This window comes from Sceloporus occidentalis, unplaced genomic scaffold, assembly GCF_023333645.1.
Source record: "Sceloporus occidentalis isolate IW3139 unplaced genomic scaffold, rSceOcc1.0.p SCAF_59, whole genome shotgun sequence".
NCBI lineage: Eukaryota > Metazoa > Chordata > Lepidosauria > Squamata > Phrynosomatidae > Sceloporus > Sceloporus occidentalis.
The window spans coordinates 3,160,747-3,177,799 of NW_028317039.1; positions in this window are offsets into that span (position 1 = coordinate 3,160,747).

A 17,053-nucleotide genomic window follows, 5' to 3' on the forward strand; every position below is an offset into this window, starting at 1 on the left:
CAAACCCCCTCCAACATTTGTTACTTCAGACCTTGGCTTTTGTGGTCCCTAATCATTACGTGCCGGCAATTGATGCGGAGCGCCAGGATATGACGACGTACCCCCGCACATCAAGCACTGGAACAATATCTATGTTCGTTCATCAGTGATAACCAGAATGGTATGCCCTTCCTCTAATTACTGAGTTTTTTAAAACAACACTGTGAGTGGCTGTATCTGAGTCGCTCCCTCTATTGTATCTACGGTATGCATCCAGTTATATACCCACTGAGTTTCCGGATTGATGTATTCTTGCTTTAGAAACTCCCTTTTAACAACTTTGTCATTTATGGTAAAATGTTCACTGACACGCTGATCCCGTGCCATGGGGGATAAAGCCTGGATGTCCACTATTGATCTTCCTGCGCCAACTAAGAAGTTTGTCCATTGTTTTATTGGTACTTTACTAGACGTGTCAACCCTGTCACATATGAATTGACTTTGCATAGGAATGTACAAATTCCCAGAACTCTATGTATAATTACTCAAACCATTCTTGTTATTCAATTTACCACTATATAGTCATTGCATATTTTACATAGGACTATTATAGATACATTTATATTTAGATAGAACTCACAAAACATTGGGTACATATTGACAGACTAAGCAATATATGACCATAAAGTCTCACACAGTGGAATAGTAAAACATTATTTTATCTAATGAACAGTCATACAGGAAAACCAATAGCCATTTTAAGGTCCCCCCCTTAATTCATAATGCTCCTTACTTATAGATATGTCTCTCTGTCCCCTGATATACTTTATAACCCCTGATATGCCACTCTGCCCCTAGATATGCAACTCTGCCCCTAATATGCTTTATAACCCCTGATATGTTTTATGCCACCTAGATATGCCACTCTGAACCCCCCAGATATGCTTTATGCAACCCCCCCTACTAACCAATGCACCCCCAGACTCCCTGGTGTCTAGCGGGGCCGGCCGTTGGACGTCTGTGCGATGCGCGCAGGCAACCTCCGCTGCCGGCACTTCCGCCGGGGCTTCTATGGTGGAGCAACGGAAGGTTATGTCATGCCGGTGCTCCACCATAGAAGCCCCGGCGGAAGTGCCGGCAGCGGAGGTTGTCTATACATATCGCGCAGATGTCCACGGCTGCCGGAGAGGAGGATCCGGGTCCCCTGCTTACCCGAAGCAGGGATAAATGAAAAAGAAAACAAGCACCCGGAACTGCATGTCCCGGTTGTCGGGCGATACGAACTGCGCATCCCTGCTCTAAACCCCAAATAAAAGTTGCACCCCCACTTTAAAGACCTAAAGTGTGTGGGGGGGTGCGGCCTATATTCGGGCCAATACGGTATAACTTGTGTGGGTTCAGTAAATGGGAGAGGAGAAAATTACAGCTAAACACGAGACCAGCCTTGGTCACAAACACTACGAAAAAAAAATCCCTTAACGGATTAAAAGGGTTAGGAGTGAGCATGGCTAAACACCATTATGCATCCTAGGGAAAAAGAGTGACCCAGGGAATCTGCTTTTTACCTGCAGACTCCTAGTGAAACTTGGTAGTTCCCAGGTATGATAATGTGGCTATACTGGATTGTTCTAAATAACACCCTTAAAGTTCCAGTGGACCACATTTTAAGTAACACTGTCAATTACTAGGCACATATATAAGAACTAACCGTAGTCAGAAAGCCACTGTTACTATGATTGAACACATATGTGTTTCCGGAAGCTGTTTCTGGTGCTGCCACTTCTTTCAATATTGTTGCTCTCAATACAAAATAAAAATTCCATTGTTGTCATAGGGCTTTCCTTATTGTGTGGGTAGCCCCCAGTTATCATTCAAGCATGGTGATGTAGTAGTGCGTGGGTGTATGCAAACAATCTGGTTTTTCTTTTAAATGACCTTTAAAAATTGTGGGGGCTATTAGAAATAATTATTGTACTTTCAAGCTGGTCAAGTGAGTTCTCTGTTTTTACATAAGAAGACTGTTATATATTGAAAGGCTCTGTAGTTTTGCTTTTTTTTTTAAATGTTGTCTCTTGCCTTTAGCTTACTTTTATATAAGACATCCACATTTAAGATCATCCACTGACAGGTGAGGAATGTTATGAATGTTCATGTTATATGCTTGCGAATGATTTTATAAAGCTAAATCGCAGTCAAATTTTGTTTTTACATATGCATGTATTTGGTAGAATCAACTCACCTACACACTAGCTTAATGAATACACATAAAATGTGAATTCTGCATTAAGTAATTTAATGTAATTTTTTTTGTATTTTCATTTATATAGATGCCTTCAAAAAATTCACTCTCTACTTCAAAATCATCTTGGAGAAATTTGTCACTCTGTGGAGTAATAAATGTCAAAAGTGGAATGAGTTTCCAGGAGCCACTTTCAGAAGAAACAATTTTACACATAGTAGATGAGCTGGACCCCTTAGAAGTTGAACGGATACTGTTTGTGTGTAGAGATTTTGCCTGTCACATGCCAGTGCATGAACTCTTAAAGGAACTGCATGAGAAGAACATACTTAAACCTACAGGATTGGTTGAATTACTTTTTGTGGTGGAAAGGTTTGATCTACTAAAAAAATACCTACAAATGTCAAAAACAGATGCAAGTCAGTTGCTGAAGTCACACCCCAGGCTCCTTTCAGATTACAGGTAAATGTTTGAATGCCATTAGAAAGGGTCTTTACATGCTAAACCCCCAACTCTCCTGATGTTTGTTTTTTTGTTATAACTTTCTGCCAGCAGTCCATCATTTCTGCATTGCTGTTAGCATGCAGAGCTACATTTCACTCTTAACTTTAACCCCAGTGGGTTCCCTGTCCTGAAATGCAGGGATCATCTCCAACTTGGGAATCATGTGTTTGGGAATCAAGTGCTTTGGCTTGGCTGATTATTATGCTCACGTTTTCTGTCTGCCTGTTAATTAATCCATATGATCCCTGGGGAAATTTTCACATGGCTCTCTAAAGATATTATGAATTGCACCCAGGGATTCTATTATTCATAGCAAAATAGTCCAATATAAATTGACTTCTTAGCAAATGGAATCACCAATAACTTGTATAGGGATGACCATTGGGAATAGTTTTTTTAGTGGCTATGTGACATTAATAGTGTTTAAGAAGCCCTCATACTACTACTAGTAAATATAGAAATATTTGTTATCTGATTCATTTAGGTGGATATGTATAGTGTATGTAGTTTAATAATTATTTAGATCTATGTGTAAACAAGTAGGTTAGATTAAAGTGCTAGGAGTTTACTAGTGCTCCATATACGTGAAATGTGCACCCATTATGTCATTTAAGTGATGAGAGATTTTCCCCTCTCGCTTTCGATTGACATTGGTTTGTTCTTTAAAAAGAGACACCTACTATAAATGTTTAAAAACACACACACATATATATATATATTTCAGTACTTACAGATCCAATCAATCTGTACAAATTATTACATTTGTTTCTTAACATTTTTTTTCCTGAACTTCATAGGAATACATTTGCCATTTGTGTTCTTTTACACTTTTTTCCTCTTAGGGTTCTTATGGTAGAATTCCATGAAGAGCTGACAGACTCGGATTTAGACTCACTCATATTTTTACTTAAACCCCACATGAAGAGTGGAGGAAAACTACAGAAAAAGGCAAGTATTACCCTTGTTTCAAATACATTGTAAGATTTTGATAGCATAGAATGCTGTATGCTGAAAATCAGCAAAAGGGCTGAAGAGCTAATTTAAAAAACTTTTTTTATTGTGTGGATAATTAAACATAAAAAAAACTCTTCCTAGTAAAGGGAGAAGGAGTAAACTTAAATACTGCAAAAGTCTCTGGGACACATACAATATCCAGGAGGCTTTCTGGGATCCCTTTTAACAATGTAATTAATTCTGTCTTGGATCTTTTCATTGTTTTTTTTCTTTCTTGAATATGGTGCAAGTCTCTAAGTCAATATATTTAATTTCTCCTATACAGTACTTCAATAGGTTGTTTTGTACCTGTCATAAATTTTGCTTAAAATCCAGTCTTCAAGCTTACCATGCATAAAGTAAGTACATGATTTCTCCCATAGACATTCCTGTCTTTAATCATCGAACTAGAGAAGATGAATCTGGTTGCTCCAGACAACTTGAAACTGTTGGATGAGAAATTCCAAACCATCAACAGAATAGATCTGCGAAGTAAACTTCTCAAATGCATCCAAGCTGGTATGAAACAAATGTACACGGGCATTTTATTGTATGCTGCTATCTGAAACTACTTTTTCCTGCTGTCTGAAAGCTTAATAATATTTACATAATTGCATTTTCCATAATTGCCTAACAACCTGAATGATCTAATTCTCTTGAGACCTGTTTAGTTTGTACTCTTTGCTTTTTAAAGAAAATATAAGTACTCTTTGTTTTTAATACATATTGGTGGTCGAATTAAACAACACTTGCAAACTGACAGGGATTTTATTAGTATCATATGTGTGGAAAATCTTGCAGTTATGGTTAAGATCCTGCTTACATCCAATAGCAGGGCCAGCTATATTTCTAGGCAAGGATGCGAATGGGAGGTTGAAGGTATTAATGGGTCTTGGCTCACTGTCCCATCAATACATGCAGGTGCTCAGTGTGGTCACCTGATGCAACATCATGTGACCTCAAGCTGATAAGACAGCGGGCATTGAATAGAAGGTGGTTTGCTACCTTACCCAAAGTTAGATAAGATGATCATATGTGTGTTGGGGTTGAGTATATGTGCGTGTGTAGCTGAAAGTTATGTGTAAGCTTGAGTGATCTGTGTAATTGGGTCTAATCTGTGTGTCTAAGATTGGTTGAGATGCATATGTTTGACTTTGAAGTTAGATGTGTGTTTGGGTAATTTTTCAGTATTGTGAGAATGATCAAAATGGTTAAAATACAACCATTTTGAATGTGATGTGTCTGATATGTGTAATGTAAATGTTTGAGACTATGTGTCGTTTGAGAATACTGTGTGGGTTTGAGAGTGATAGTGCTTTTTACTAATATTGGCACAATTGGTAAATATGGGAAAGAAGGCAGTGAAAATTGTTTAACCCTTTGATCCTATCTTCATTAAATACGCAAAAATACTCTGCTTTCATGGCTATTATAATTTATAATATTTTATATTTTTTATAAACACAACAAAGGTTTATAAAAAAAAAATGCTGAATATTTGTGTACACCCCATTTATATTTTAGGATTTTTAGTACACCAGGATATTTAGCAAGGGTGCCAATATTAGTGGAGGGCAGTGTATGTGTGTTTGACTGTGTATCTATATGGCTACATAGAGTGGACAGTATGGTTAAGTGGTTTATTGTGGAGTGTGTGGCCGAGATGTGTGTTTGAGTACACCTGAGTGTTTGTCATTTGTTTGTGCTTTAGTATGGCTGGGAGTGGTCAGTAAGGTAAAGAGTGGTCATTGGGCTGATGTATGTCTGAGAGGTTGTGGTCAATATAAGAGTGGTCTGTGCATTTGAGTTAAGTCAGTTTGGCTGAATACATGAATGACTCAGCCTTGTTAAATGGCCCGTCTTTTTGCGGACAATTACCCAATTTGTAAAGGATGGAATTTTATACTATAAAGGATACTGATTTCAGGCCCTGGCTTCAACTCATAAACTTGTCATTTCAAGATAACCTCAACAAAGGATTGCAGGGACAAGGTGCTACAGGAATGTCGTAGGTAAAGAGACATCAGGGCAGTGCTTTTTTGGCATATATATTTTTTTATCTAGGGTTTATGTCTTTAGCAGTTACAGACTTTGACCCTTACCTATATGTGCCTACCTTGTGCTATATTGTGTACTAGGACATTCAAGGGCTACATGCGCAATTGATGTGTAAGTATAACCACTTCTGTCAAATGCATTTACTAATGGAGTGGGGGCTTTTGAGTAAATTATTTAGTTTAAGGTTTACTGTTTGGCTTAGAATTTATGCAGGAGTGAAGAGAAATTGGAGATGCGAGATAAATACTTAAATGGATCTAACAAAGTTTTATGTATAAGGAAGAGAAATGTTTAGATCAAGAGGTCATAATCTAAAACTAGGGAGTCGGAGGCTTAGGTGTAACGTAAGAAAGTATTTAACTTTATTGATAAATAAGTGGAACAACCTTCCAGCCAGAAATGGTGGAGTTTAACACAGTAAGGGAATTTAAACATACAGGAGATAGGCATATGGCTATTCAGGATCTAAGACCAAGGACTGATTAATGTTTGAGTGTTTAAAGCAGGACAAAAATGAGCGGAACATAAGTCAAATGGTTCTTATCCAAATAAAAAATATATATTTGTTATTTATTTTGACTCAAATACATATTTAACAGGGATTAAGGGCAGTGATTTTTCATTGATCTTATTCTGATATACCTCCATTACTTCATGTTTTGTTTTCTCATGATATGTTTTTTTTTTTAATAAAGTTAAGTTATGAAAGTAGATAGATGACCTTTGGTATTTAGTGTAGCAATAATTTCGATTAAGGCAGGGTTGGTTGCTGTTTTTGTGTGTAAAATGTGGCCAGTCCGGCCAAGGTTAAATCATACCACTTCACCACAATTATTAGTGACTAGAACTATCTTTCTTCCTTATGGAACAATATCACAACAATATTAAATGAATTAGGGCTGCAACTAACGATTATTTTAATAATCGATTAGTTGGCCGATTATTTTTTCAATTAATCGATTAATCGGATAAAAAAAAACAATATGCAAATTTTTTGTTTATTTAAAATAATTTAATGAACTGGATGTTAAAAAACAACTTAAAATTTACATTAACATTCTTATTTTGTTATGATGTAATAAAAAAACAATATTTTCAAAGTACAAAAACCCAAACACAATATTTATGAAACAAAATAACCCCAAACATTCTGAAAAGAGGTGGACTATTACTGTTCAAGAAACTTTGCACCCGGCACTTTGCACCCAGCCCTGGCACTTTGCACCCAGCACTTTGCACCCAGCACTTTGCCCCAGCCCTGGCACTTTGCACCCAGAACTTTGCACCCAGAACTTTGCACCCAGCACTTTGCACCCAGCCCTGGCACTTTGCACCCAGAACTTTGCACCCAGCCCTGGCACTTTGCACCCAGCCCTGGCACTTTGCACCCAGCCCTGGCACTTTGCACCCAGCACTTTGCACCCGGCACTTTGCACCCAGCCCTGGCACTTTGCACCCAGCACTTTGCACCCAGCCCTGGCACTTTGCACCCAGAACTTTGCACCCAGCCCTGGCACTTTGCACCCGGCACTTTGCACCCGGCACTTTGCACCCAGCACTTTGCACCCAGCCCTGGCACTTTGCACCCGGCACTTTGCACCCAGCCCTGGCACTTTGCACCCAGCACTTTGCACCCAGCCCTGGCACTTTGCACCCAGCACTTTGCACTGTGCCCCTGCACCCAGTCTCCAACTCTGCCCTGCCCCCACACTCACACCCTGCACCCACTCTGCTCTGCACCCACACTCACACTCTGCCCTGCACCCAGTCTCCAACTCTGCCCTGCACCCCCACCCCCACTCTGCCCTGCACCCAGTCTCCTGCCCTGCCCCCACACTCACACCCTGCCCTGCATCCCCACCCCCACCCTGCCCTGCACTCAGTCTCCTACCCTGGCCTGCCCCCCCACCCCCACTCTGCCCTGCATCCCCTGAAACCCCACCCCCACCCCCGCGAATCGCTCTGTGCGAATGGAGCCACTCGCACAGAGCGGTTCGCTCTGTGCGAATGGAGCCACTCGCACAGAGCGAACCGCTCTGTGCGAACGGAGCCACTCGCACAGAGCGAATCGCTCTGTGCGAACGGAGCCACTCGCACAGAGCGAACCGCAACTAAAAGAAGGCGCGTGTAGCGGAAGCGGGGAACGCTCGCGGAGGTAAGTAAAAGGAGCCGAGTGCTCCAACAACGAATCGATCACTCGATTAATCGATAACGGAAATCGTCGACAACGATTTCCGTTATCGATTATTATCAATTTTATCGATTCGTTGTTTCAGCCCTAAAATGAATACAACATTAGATGCTCGGTCCAATTACTTTTGAATACTAACTTAAACAAATAATACCCGTCTTTTAATACTCACTGCATTTGCTTGATCAGCTGCTTATAAATGAATGTTATATAAGAACATATGTCTCCATGTAGATGAAGACTCAACTTGCACGATTACTTCTGGAGGATGTAGAAATATGTATTAAAAATATCTGAAACTGCTGAACCATTTTTTAATAAAATTTGCACCACACATTTTTTTGTCTGTTTGCAGTAAATTGATTGGGCCACTTTTAAATGTTTATACGTCATTTTAGGTTGTGAGGTTTCCAGAGGACCATACATCAATGCATTTGGAGTACGTTCTGCAATCCATAAATTAAAACCTCTGGCTGAACATTCCTTGAAGGTAAATATCCAATCAAAATACCAGTAATGGTCATGCAAATGATAGGAATAGTAGTATGGCAGTTATTTCAATAGTTAGAATATAACATTTTTATTTAAGGTGTAATAATTATGAATCCAGGCCTTAAGGGCTGGAACCAGGTCAGGAATTCTGTGCATCATTTTATATAAAAAAAATTTTTTTCATTGATTGAGATGCCTGTGCACAAGTTAATATATTTCAAAATTGGGGGCTGTTTGTGGTAACCAAGAACTGGAACTGTGTACCACTGGAACAATACATTTGTTGACCGTTGCCTGGCTTCCACACATTGTGTTCACTCTTCAATTCCCAGTCCAACATTGGCATACAACAGAGGCTTCTCGAGGATGAGTGTAAATTGAAGTCAAGGAGTTGAAGGAACACCTCCTGTAAACTCTGCTACTAAGGTTTAGACATTAATGGCTATGTGTTGAGTTATTTTGCAGGGACAGCAAATTTACACTGTTATACAGGCTGTACACTCACTACTGTACATTGTAGCAGAGTGTCATTTCTTCAGTGTCACATGAAAATATATAATAAAATATTTACAAACATTTTGTGAGATACTGTATTCATATGTGTAGAAGGCAAAGTGAAAGTGATGCTATAATTTTGCAGTGGTGGAATCTAATGAACAGATGACAAGATTGTTGTCTGCTTTATTTTTGTAGAATGAATTGATGCCAAAAAGTGGAATTCATTTTTTAAGTGGTAAGTGGTTTTAGTATCAAACCTTCAGAACAAAAGTTCTGTTTGTTTTGTATTTATTTTATTTAGCATTTGGACAGATAATGTCATGAAAAGATACATTTAGAAAACGTATAATGTTTAACCGACAGCTAAATCCTTAAATGTATAATGTAATGTGTTCAGGGGCTGCAGTCCTTTTAAATAACACACTTTTATTAGTTTTCACTCAAAATATTAAGTGTTATTCATTGATTTATATTGCACCATCATATTTTACAGTGCTCTATAGTAAACGGGGCATAACAAGTAGTGCATCATATAACAGTTTGGACTTACAGGAACAAAAGTTGAGGAGGATCCTGCTCAAACAAGTTTACCATCTAGAATTAGGTGGAGTATATTAGAGGAGTTGAAAATGCAAATGTTTGAGGAAGTCAAGAAGCTCACTAGGCATATGTACAGACTGACTGAAGAGTAAGAGGATATATGGGAGAAGAGCAACTGCAGGATTGAGGCTAGGAAAGGTGAGGCATTTGTAGGTTGGAGTAGGTGAGTCAACCTGTCAGTTCATAAGCTTGCCCGAGGAAGTGGGTCTTGAGGTTTTGAGAGGAATTGGAGGGGTGAGAGCATCACAAAAGATAGGGCAGCCCTCGGGAAGTCTTGTATACGAGACTGTGAGAACATTTTAAATTAGAGCAGATGAATACAAAGGTCGTTAAATGAGCACATGGACCAAGTAGATACGTAAAGAGATGTAGGTGGGGGAACCCCTGATGAGGAACCCCCGAGAGTCAGGATTTTAAAATTTGAGACCTTTTTTCATTTTAATCCTGAAGCATATAGTCAGCGAGTAAAGTGATAGATCGACTATGGATAAGAAAGATAAATTTTTGGGAGAGACAAAACTGTGTTGCATTTCAAAATAACTTAAAAACGCAGATGGAATATAAAGTTCTTACTTACTGTTGTCACACAGGTGTACCAGTGCAAGAAACTGGGCAGTGCATTCAGGTAATACAGTTTACAGTTTAAATATTTTATTTAGTTGTATCTAAATTGACTTAAAATATGGTTATAATGGTGAGACTTACACATTTTACATTGACACAATTCCTTTTCCCTCTCTTCCCCCTATGGCCTTCATGGACCCTCTGCTTAGCCGACCCTTTAACCCCATGTGTGTCCAACAGGTTTCCTTATTGATGGCATGGACAGGGATCCACTTATGGAATTATTCACTAGAATTGGGGTTTCATATTTATGACTTCACTATACGTTATGAAGGGAAAAACTTGGCTGTGTGTATAATGTATAGTTAAATCAGTGAAATTTCTTTAGTCTGCTCAGCCATTAAAATATGCTTTATACAGTGTTTGGTGCTTCTTAATGAACATTGAAGTGAGGAAGCTGAAACACAACTGTTGTTGCAAACTCGCCTGTCAACTTTCTTTAATGAATAGACCTAAAATAGACTTAACCCCTTCAGTCTTCTATAGACGTACCGGTACGTCCATAAAACGCATCTCAAGACACCCCTATGGACGTACCGGTACGTCCTGACCTTCTTGCAGCGGCAGGGACACATCCCTGCTGCTACACGGGAGATCAGGCTGTTGTTTTTCTGCTGCCCGATCAGGCATTCCCTTCTGGGTCGCGTCACTGCTGATGTCTCCCGGAAGGTTCCTAAGAGGACCTCTAACCATACTGCACTGATAAAAGAAAATACAAACAAATAAAAATAAAATAAATAAATAAAAAACATTATAGAAAAAGATGATAAAAAAAAGAAAGAACCCTTACATCCCATTGCCCTAAGATAACCCTAACCCCCCCTGCCCCTGTTCACAACCCCCAAACCCGTTAAAAAATACTACTAGGATACTATATATAAGGGATAGATATGGCAGTCTAGAAACAAAAAAAAACTAAGGATGTGGGGTATTTCAGTAATCAGGAGATGCAGCTAAACAATTTTGGCTGGGTTTCTCTGCCATAACGCATACCCTGTGCAAAAAAATCTGAGCAACACAGAAGTGTTGGTGAAAAAAAGCACAGGAAATAATTTCTGCAGCCACCTTTGACAGTGATTGGTGGCCAAATAGCTGCATGAAGATTGCCCAAATACCCCTGATACGATAATCTGGGTTGTCTGCTTTACAGAAATATATACTTTAGTGGGTATTTTTGGTTTATTTGTTTAAAATTAGAGTTGCAATCCCATCATACTGAATGTAAAAATTCTATGGCTTTGTAAAGTGCTGGGAAAGTATGGAAATTCTATATAAATTAGGTATTTCGGAAATCAGGACACCTGAATTGATAAACTTGGAGGGGATTTTCCATCACTTTACCTAATTTTGTGAAGATTCAGAGGGGAAAATATATATAAAAAATTAGTTGTTTTTTTTTCTAATTTTCGCTAGTTTTTACTAAATTTATCATCCTAAATTTTCTTCTAATTAGGGTATCAAAAGAAAGCCCTCTCTCTCCTTGAAAAAACAATATATAGTTTACATGGGTACACTATTCACAGGAAAGGGGAAACATGGCTGAACCGACATACCGGGACTTGAGGTACCAAAACCCCCTGGGACTGAAGGGGTTAATCAAGCTATACATATATCTATGTAAATGCACTGGGAATGTGTATATACAGTCACAACAAAAACACCGGGAATACCTATATGCCTATATTTATCATTTTGCCTCAGGGGTGTCTAAAATTTTGCCTTCAAAAAAGCCCTATGGTTTCATCAGTTAGGTTGGTGCTTATCTGAAAGGTTTTTTTGTTATATTTAAAAGCAATGTCACATGTGCTGGGGAATTTCAGAGTTACGCATTCTTTTGTCAGAAAATGTTTTGAACAAAAGATGATAGTTTTCCAGTCTGTTTCTTTTTCTTCACACCCGCTTGACTTTCGATACATTTGGCAGCACAAAACATTCTTCATAGATTGCAAGGGGAATTCCAGCTTTTAGTTTCATTTCAGTTTCAACCAGTAGGTTTTTTTTCTTCTGTACTATTAATCGAAGTACTCACCACAAATGATTTCTAATTAGCTAATACACCCAATATGCAGCTGCAGTGCTTTGCTTTTCAATGTGTCATACCTTTGCTATACAAATAGATAATAAAATGAAAAACACAATTTTCATCAGATTTTGGTAAAAGTATTGGAAATCTGCACCAAAGCACAGTCCTTTTTTTAAAAAAAAAAAAAATATATTCAACATACTAATAATGTTTTCCATTCCTATTAACTTGATAATATAAAAATTGTAAATTTTAAGGCATAGTAAATATAATGGTTTTATAGTGTACACCACTCCTATATATTTTTTAATTTAAATTACGCTATTCACATGAAATATAAAAAAAAAAATAAGAGAAGAAATTTTCCCCATTAATTGGCAGTATATGACAAACCATAACATTAATAAAAGTATTTTTCTTTGAACGCTCCAACACCTCTTAGTAAATCTATCATATATATGTTGTTGTAGGATAAAGCTTATGTGATGGCACATAAACCCACATAGGTGCCAAAACAGACATATGGCCCACAAGATGTGGCTACATGACATAAAGGAAATACAATTTAGGCACACAAATTCCACATCTGTGGACAACCACTCCCATTATGTTTGTCATTAATCTAGCTAAGGATGATGGGAGTCTCTGATAGATCAGAAGTGTACTCTGCACGATTAACTGTAAACATTAAGCTTTACTTTTTTATTAGCAGTATCGCCTCTAAAGTGTAACACATGATACTTCTGCTAGAAGTCATGGCCACTGGTTGGCAGACCCCTTATACTAGAAGTTGTAGAGAGGAATGTACACTGCCACCATGTATGAGACACGTGGTTGGCTCTACTTTCCAACCATGTACCACATATGTGGTTGGTACTGAAAAGGTTAAAAAGTTACTTGAATGTGACTTGGATAAGAAACATCATCTGTTGTTCCTACAGCATCCAGGAACCCCAAAAAACCTCTTCGTTTAGTTTTCCCCATGAATTTTTGGTCAACAGATATGCGAAAATGAAATACAACACGTGAACACAATACAAACATATTCACAGAAATCAAGAAGTGCCTTATTTGCCTTCTATCGTTTCCTTTGTAATTGTTATTTCTCATGGCTAGAAAAATAATGAATTAAATATTAAACTGAGTGGTTTTTTTTTTCTCCATCAGGAAGAGGTCAATGACGATGAGTATGTATTGCATCCCAAAAATGGACGTTACTGTCTCATCATTGACTGTGTAGGAAATGATGCAGGTAAGTCGACGGAGTCAGATTGAAAAACAAACTCAACAGGGCTCTAAGCAGACTACAGGCCCTCCAACTGTCCGGATTTGGTCAGGAGAGTCATGATTGTCGCCAGCTTAGTCCCCCTTTATAAACCAAACGTCTCCCAATGGGTTCTCAGGCAGTGATCGAGGGAGGATCCCAACTCCCAACAAATTGTCTGGCGAATGATGTCAGATAAAATGATACATTCACTTGTATAAAGGTCCTTCACAGTAAAAACCATGGCAGTTGTAATCCATAAAGTTCATGAATGAAAAAAGGTAAATAATTAACATGTCTCGCACAAAAGATGCCTAACTAAGGACCCTAATAAATTCAAGTCTATAATTTTTTTTATCTGATGTGTACTTCCTAACACTGATTACAAAGGAAACAGGTTAAATCAGAAATACATTTTTCAGGTTTAAAACCCTATAACTATCTGCCTGTTATCCAGTCTGGGTTTCCGTGACAATTGGTGCCGGCAGCGAAGATCAACTACTGGAATTAGCCTGTTCTTTTTTGACATATGTGGCTCAATCCCCCGCCAGCTCACCCAGTTATATTTTATACTCCCTACGAAAAAATTAAAAACACTTAAAAATGTTGGAAATTGATTTATACAGAAACAAATTCAATGCAAGAATAGTATTTGAAGTAGAACAACAAACATGGGATTTTTAAAAAACCTTTGTGTTTGGTACTTTTTTTTCTGTTTCTGTATCTTTACTTTTTATGTCATGCTTTGTTCGAAGCCCTAGGCAAAATATAAAATACTCACATTTCACGTTTTACCTAAAGGTAGTGCATGTTTAACACTTTCCCTGTAGCATACAAATATTCAGCAATGAACAGTAAACTATAAATTATTACTTATATTTACTCACAATAACATATGTATATGCATTCATTTCTTTTTGGTCTACAGACTTATTGGAGGTAACATTTAAAAGCCTTAATTTCACAGTTCAAAAACACATGTACTGTACCACAAGGTATGTAGAAGAAGTGCTTCAGGACATGACAACGATGGATCAGCTCCAACAGCAAGATATATTTGTGTGCATTCTTATCAGCCGTGGGAGTTCTAATTGTATTTTTGGAACAGATCAGAGATACCCTGGAATTTCTCTAGACAAAATAAGGAACTATTTCACAGAACAGTCTTGTCCATACCTGGCTGGAAAACCCAAACTCTTTTTTATCCAGAGCTATGTTGTGTGTGATGCAGAGCAACAGTGTGCTCCCTTCATGGTAGATGCTAGTGGGTTTGGACAACCAATTGCTCCAAGTGATAAAAAGTTAAAGTGCAGTGATAAAATACAACAAGAGCCTCATGTCTTTTGGAATCATTGCAAAGTGGAAGAGAAAAAACTACAGCATTTTCCAAGCGAGGGATCTCTATACTTAAAAAGCTTATGCAGTGTACTCATAAGACCAAGGTAAGCACCAAACCAGACAAGCCTGTTAATGTGCACCAATGTGTCCATATAAAATAATGTCTGCTTAGTTCAATCCAGAAATACACTGTGTGCACAATTATTAGGCAAGTTGTATTTTTGAGGATTAATTTTATTATTGAACAACTACAGTGCAATCCGTCACTCCTAAATGTTAAAAATGTGTGCACAATTATTGGGCAACTATTATTGTGCAGAATTATTATGCAACTAAATGAAAAACAATAATTTCCCCATCTTATGTGTTTATTTTCTTCTATTAACAGTCTGGTCACGTACCAGTTACGACATGCCCAAGTGGGCTCAGCGGTTCTGTGACGTACCTGGTACGTCATCCAAAAAAAATGCCCCCATGTCGCCACAATCGTGGTGATCGCGGGTGCACTGCTGCAGCACAGCCACCCTGAGCCTTTGGTCACTCCCACGGGAGCGATTCTGCAGGCTCAAAAGGCACTTTTGTGGGGACCTGCCACAACATTCCCCTGCTGCCTGATCGCTCCATGAGAGCGACATTGCAGTGTTAACCCCTTCAATGCCACAATCGTGGCATTTTAGGGGTAAATACCTGTTCTGTACAGGGCTCTGCTGCTGCAACAGCAAAAACTACAGGAGTGATCAAAGAGACTCCTACCTGCAATCGTCAGTCTCCCTGATCAATGTCAGTGGCCTAAACTTGTCACTTACAAGTGATCTGATGAAAAAAATATGAAAAAAGTTTACAAATTGAAATGCGCATGTTCCATGTTTGAGAACCATGACATGTGGGGTATTGTTGTACTCATGGGGTGTTACTGAACACAAATCAAGATATGTTTTGTTCATTTACATATCCACTCAGCAAAATTAACATGGCGAAACTGCAAAGTGGATGTGAAAAATGTTTTTTGTTAGATGAAATTTGGGAGGCGCTGGTGTGGAATCAGCTGCAAGTGACAAGCCAATATGCCCCTAACTAGATTCCCTGAGCTGTCTAGTTTTTTTAAATAAATATGTTTAGGGGGTTAAAATGAAATATGGGACCTCTACTGTGTCTCAAATAAGGCCATGACCCAACAAACTGATCTGTAAAAATTCTATGTTTGAAAACTGAAATACGCATGTTCCAATTTTGAACCCGCAGAGCCAAAGAGGCATGCCCTACCTATGTCTATGGGGTATTCCTGTACTCGGGAAGTGTTTCTGAATACAAATCGCAAGTTGTTTCAGTAATTTTATGTACTCATGGAAAATAAATTACTGAAATACTGTGTTTGGATAGAATGGGTTTGTTTAAAAATAAAAAAATTAAATTTACTGCAATGTTTAGGACAGACTAGCTCTAAAATGGTTGTCAAAAGTGTTAAAACGTCCCTAGTAAAATACTTTGGGATGTCAGCTGTCAAAAAATCTTGTTTAGAAAGAGCGATGAATGTCATTCATATTTAACCTAGGGCTGCAACTATTGATTATTTTCATAATCGATTAGTTGGCCGATTATTTTCCCAACCTGCCCCCCGCCCCGAGTTATGCACATTTGAGCCCAGGCTTGTCACACTGCCTCCCAGATATGCCACATGCCTCCCAGATATGCCACTCCGCCCTCCCCACATATGCCTTATATACCCTATATGCCTTATACCCCCTGATATGCCACTGTGCCCCCCTGCTTTGCCTTATACCCCCATATATGCCACTCCGTCCTCCCCAGATATGCCTTATACCCCCCAGATATGCCATAGTGCCCTCATAGATTCGCAGACTCATTCACAGCACACTGACACAATACTTTTATAAATAGTTAATTAAATCTTCACTGCCCCCAGGATGCCCCTTAGTTTGCCCCCCCCTTACATCTAACTGCACCTTAAGTTAACCTTATTAAATTAACTCTCGCTCATCAGCATTAAATTAACCCTAAACACCCCATTAACCATAACTGCCCCTAAATTAACCCTAATGACCCCATGAACCCTAACGGCCCCTAAATTAACCCCACCTCCCCTAACTTTCAGCAGCCCAAATATTCATTTTATACTTACTGTTAGATGAGTTGCTGAGCAGTGTGGACGCTATAAGGAAATGAGTGGGCCAATCATCAGTGTGACCGCAGGGAGGACTGGGAAGCAGAAAGAGGCAGGGCCAATCATTG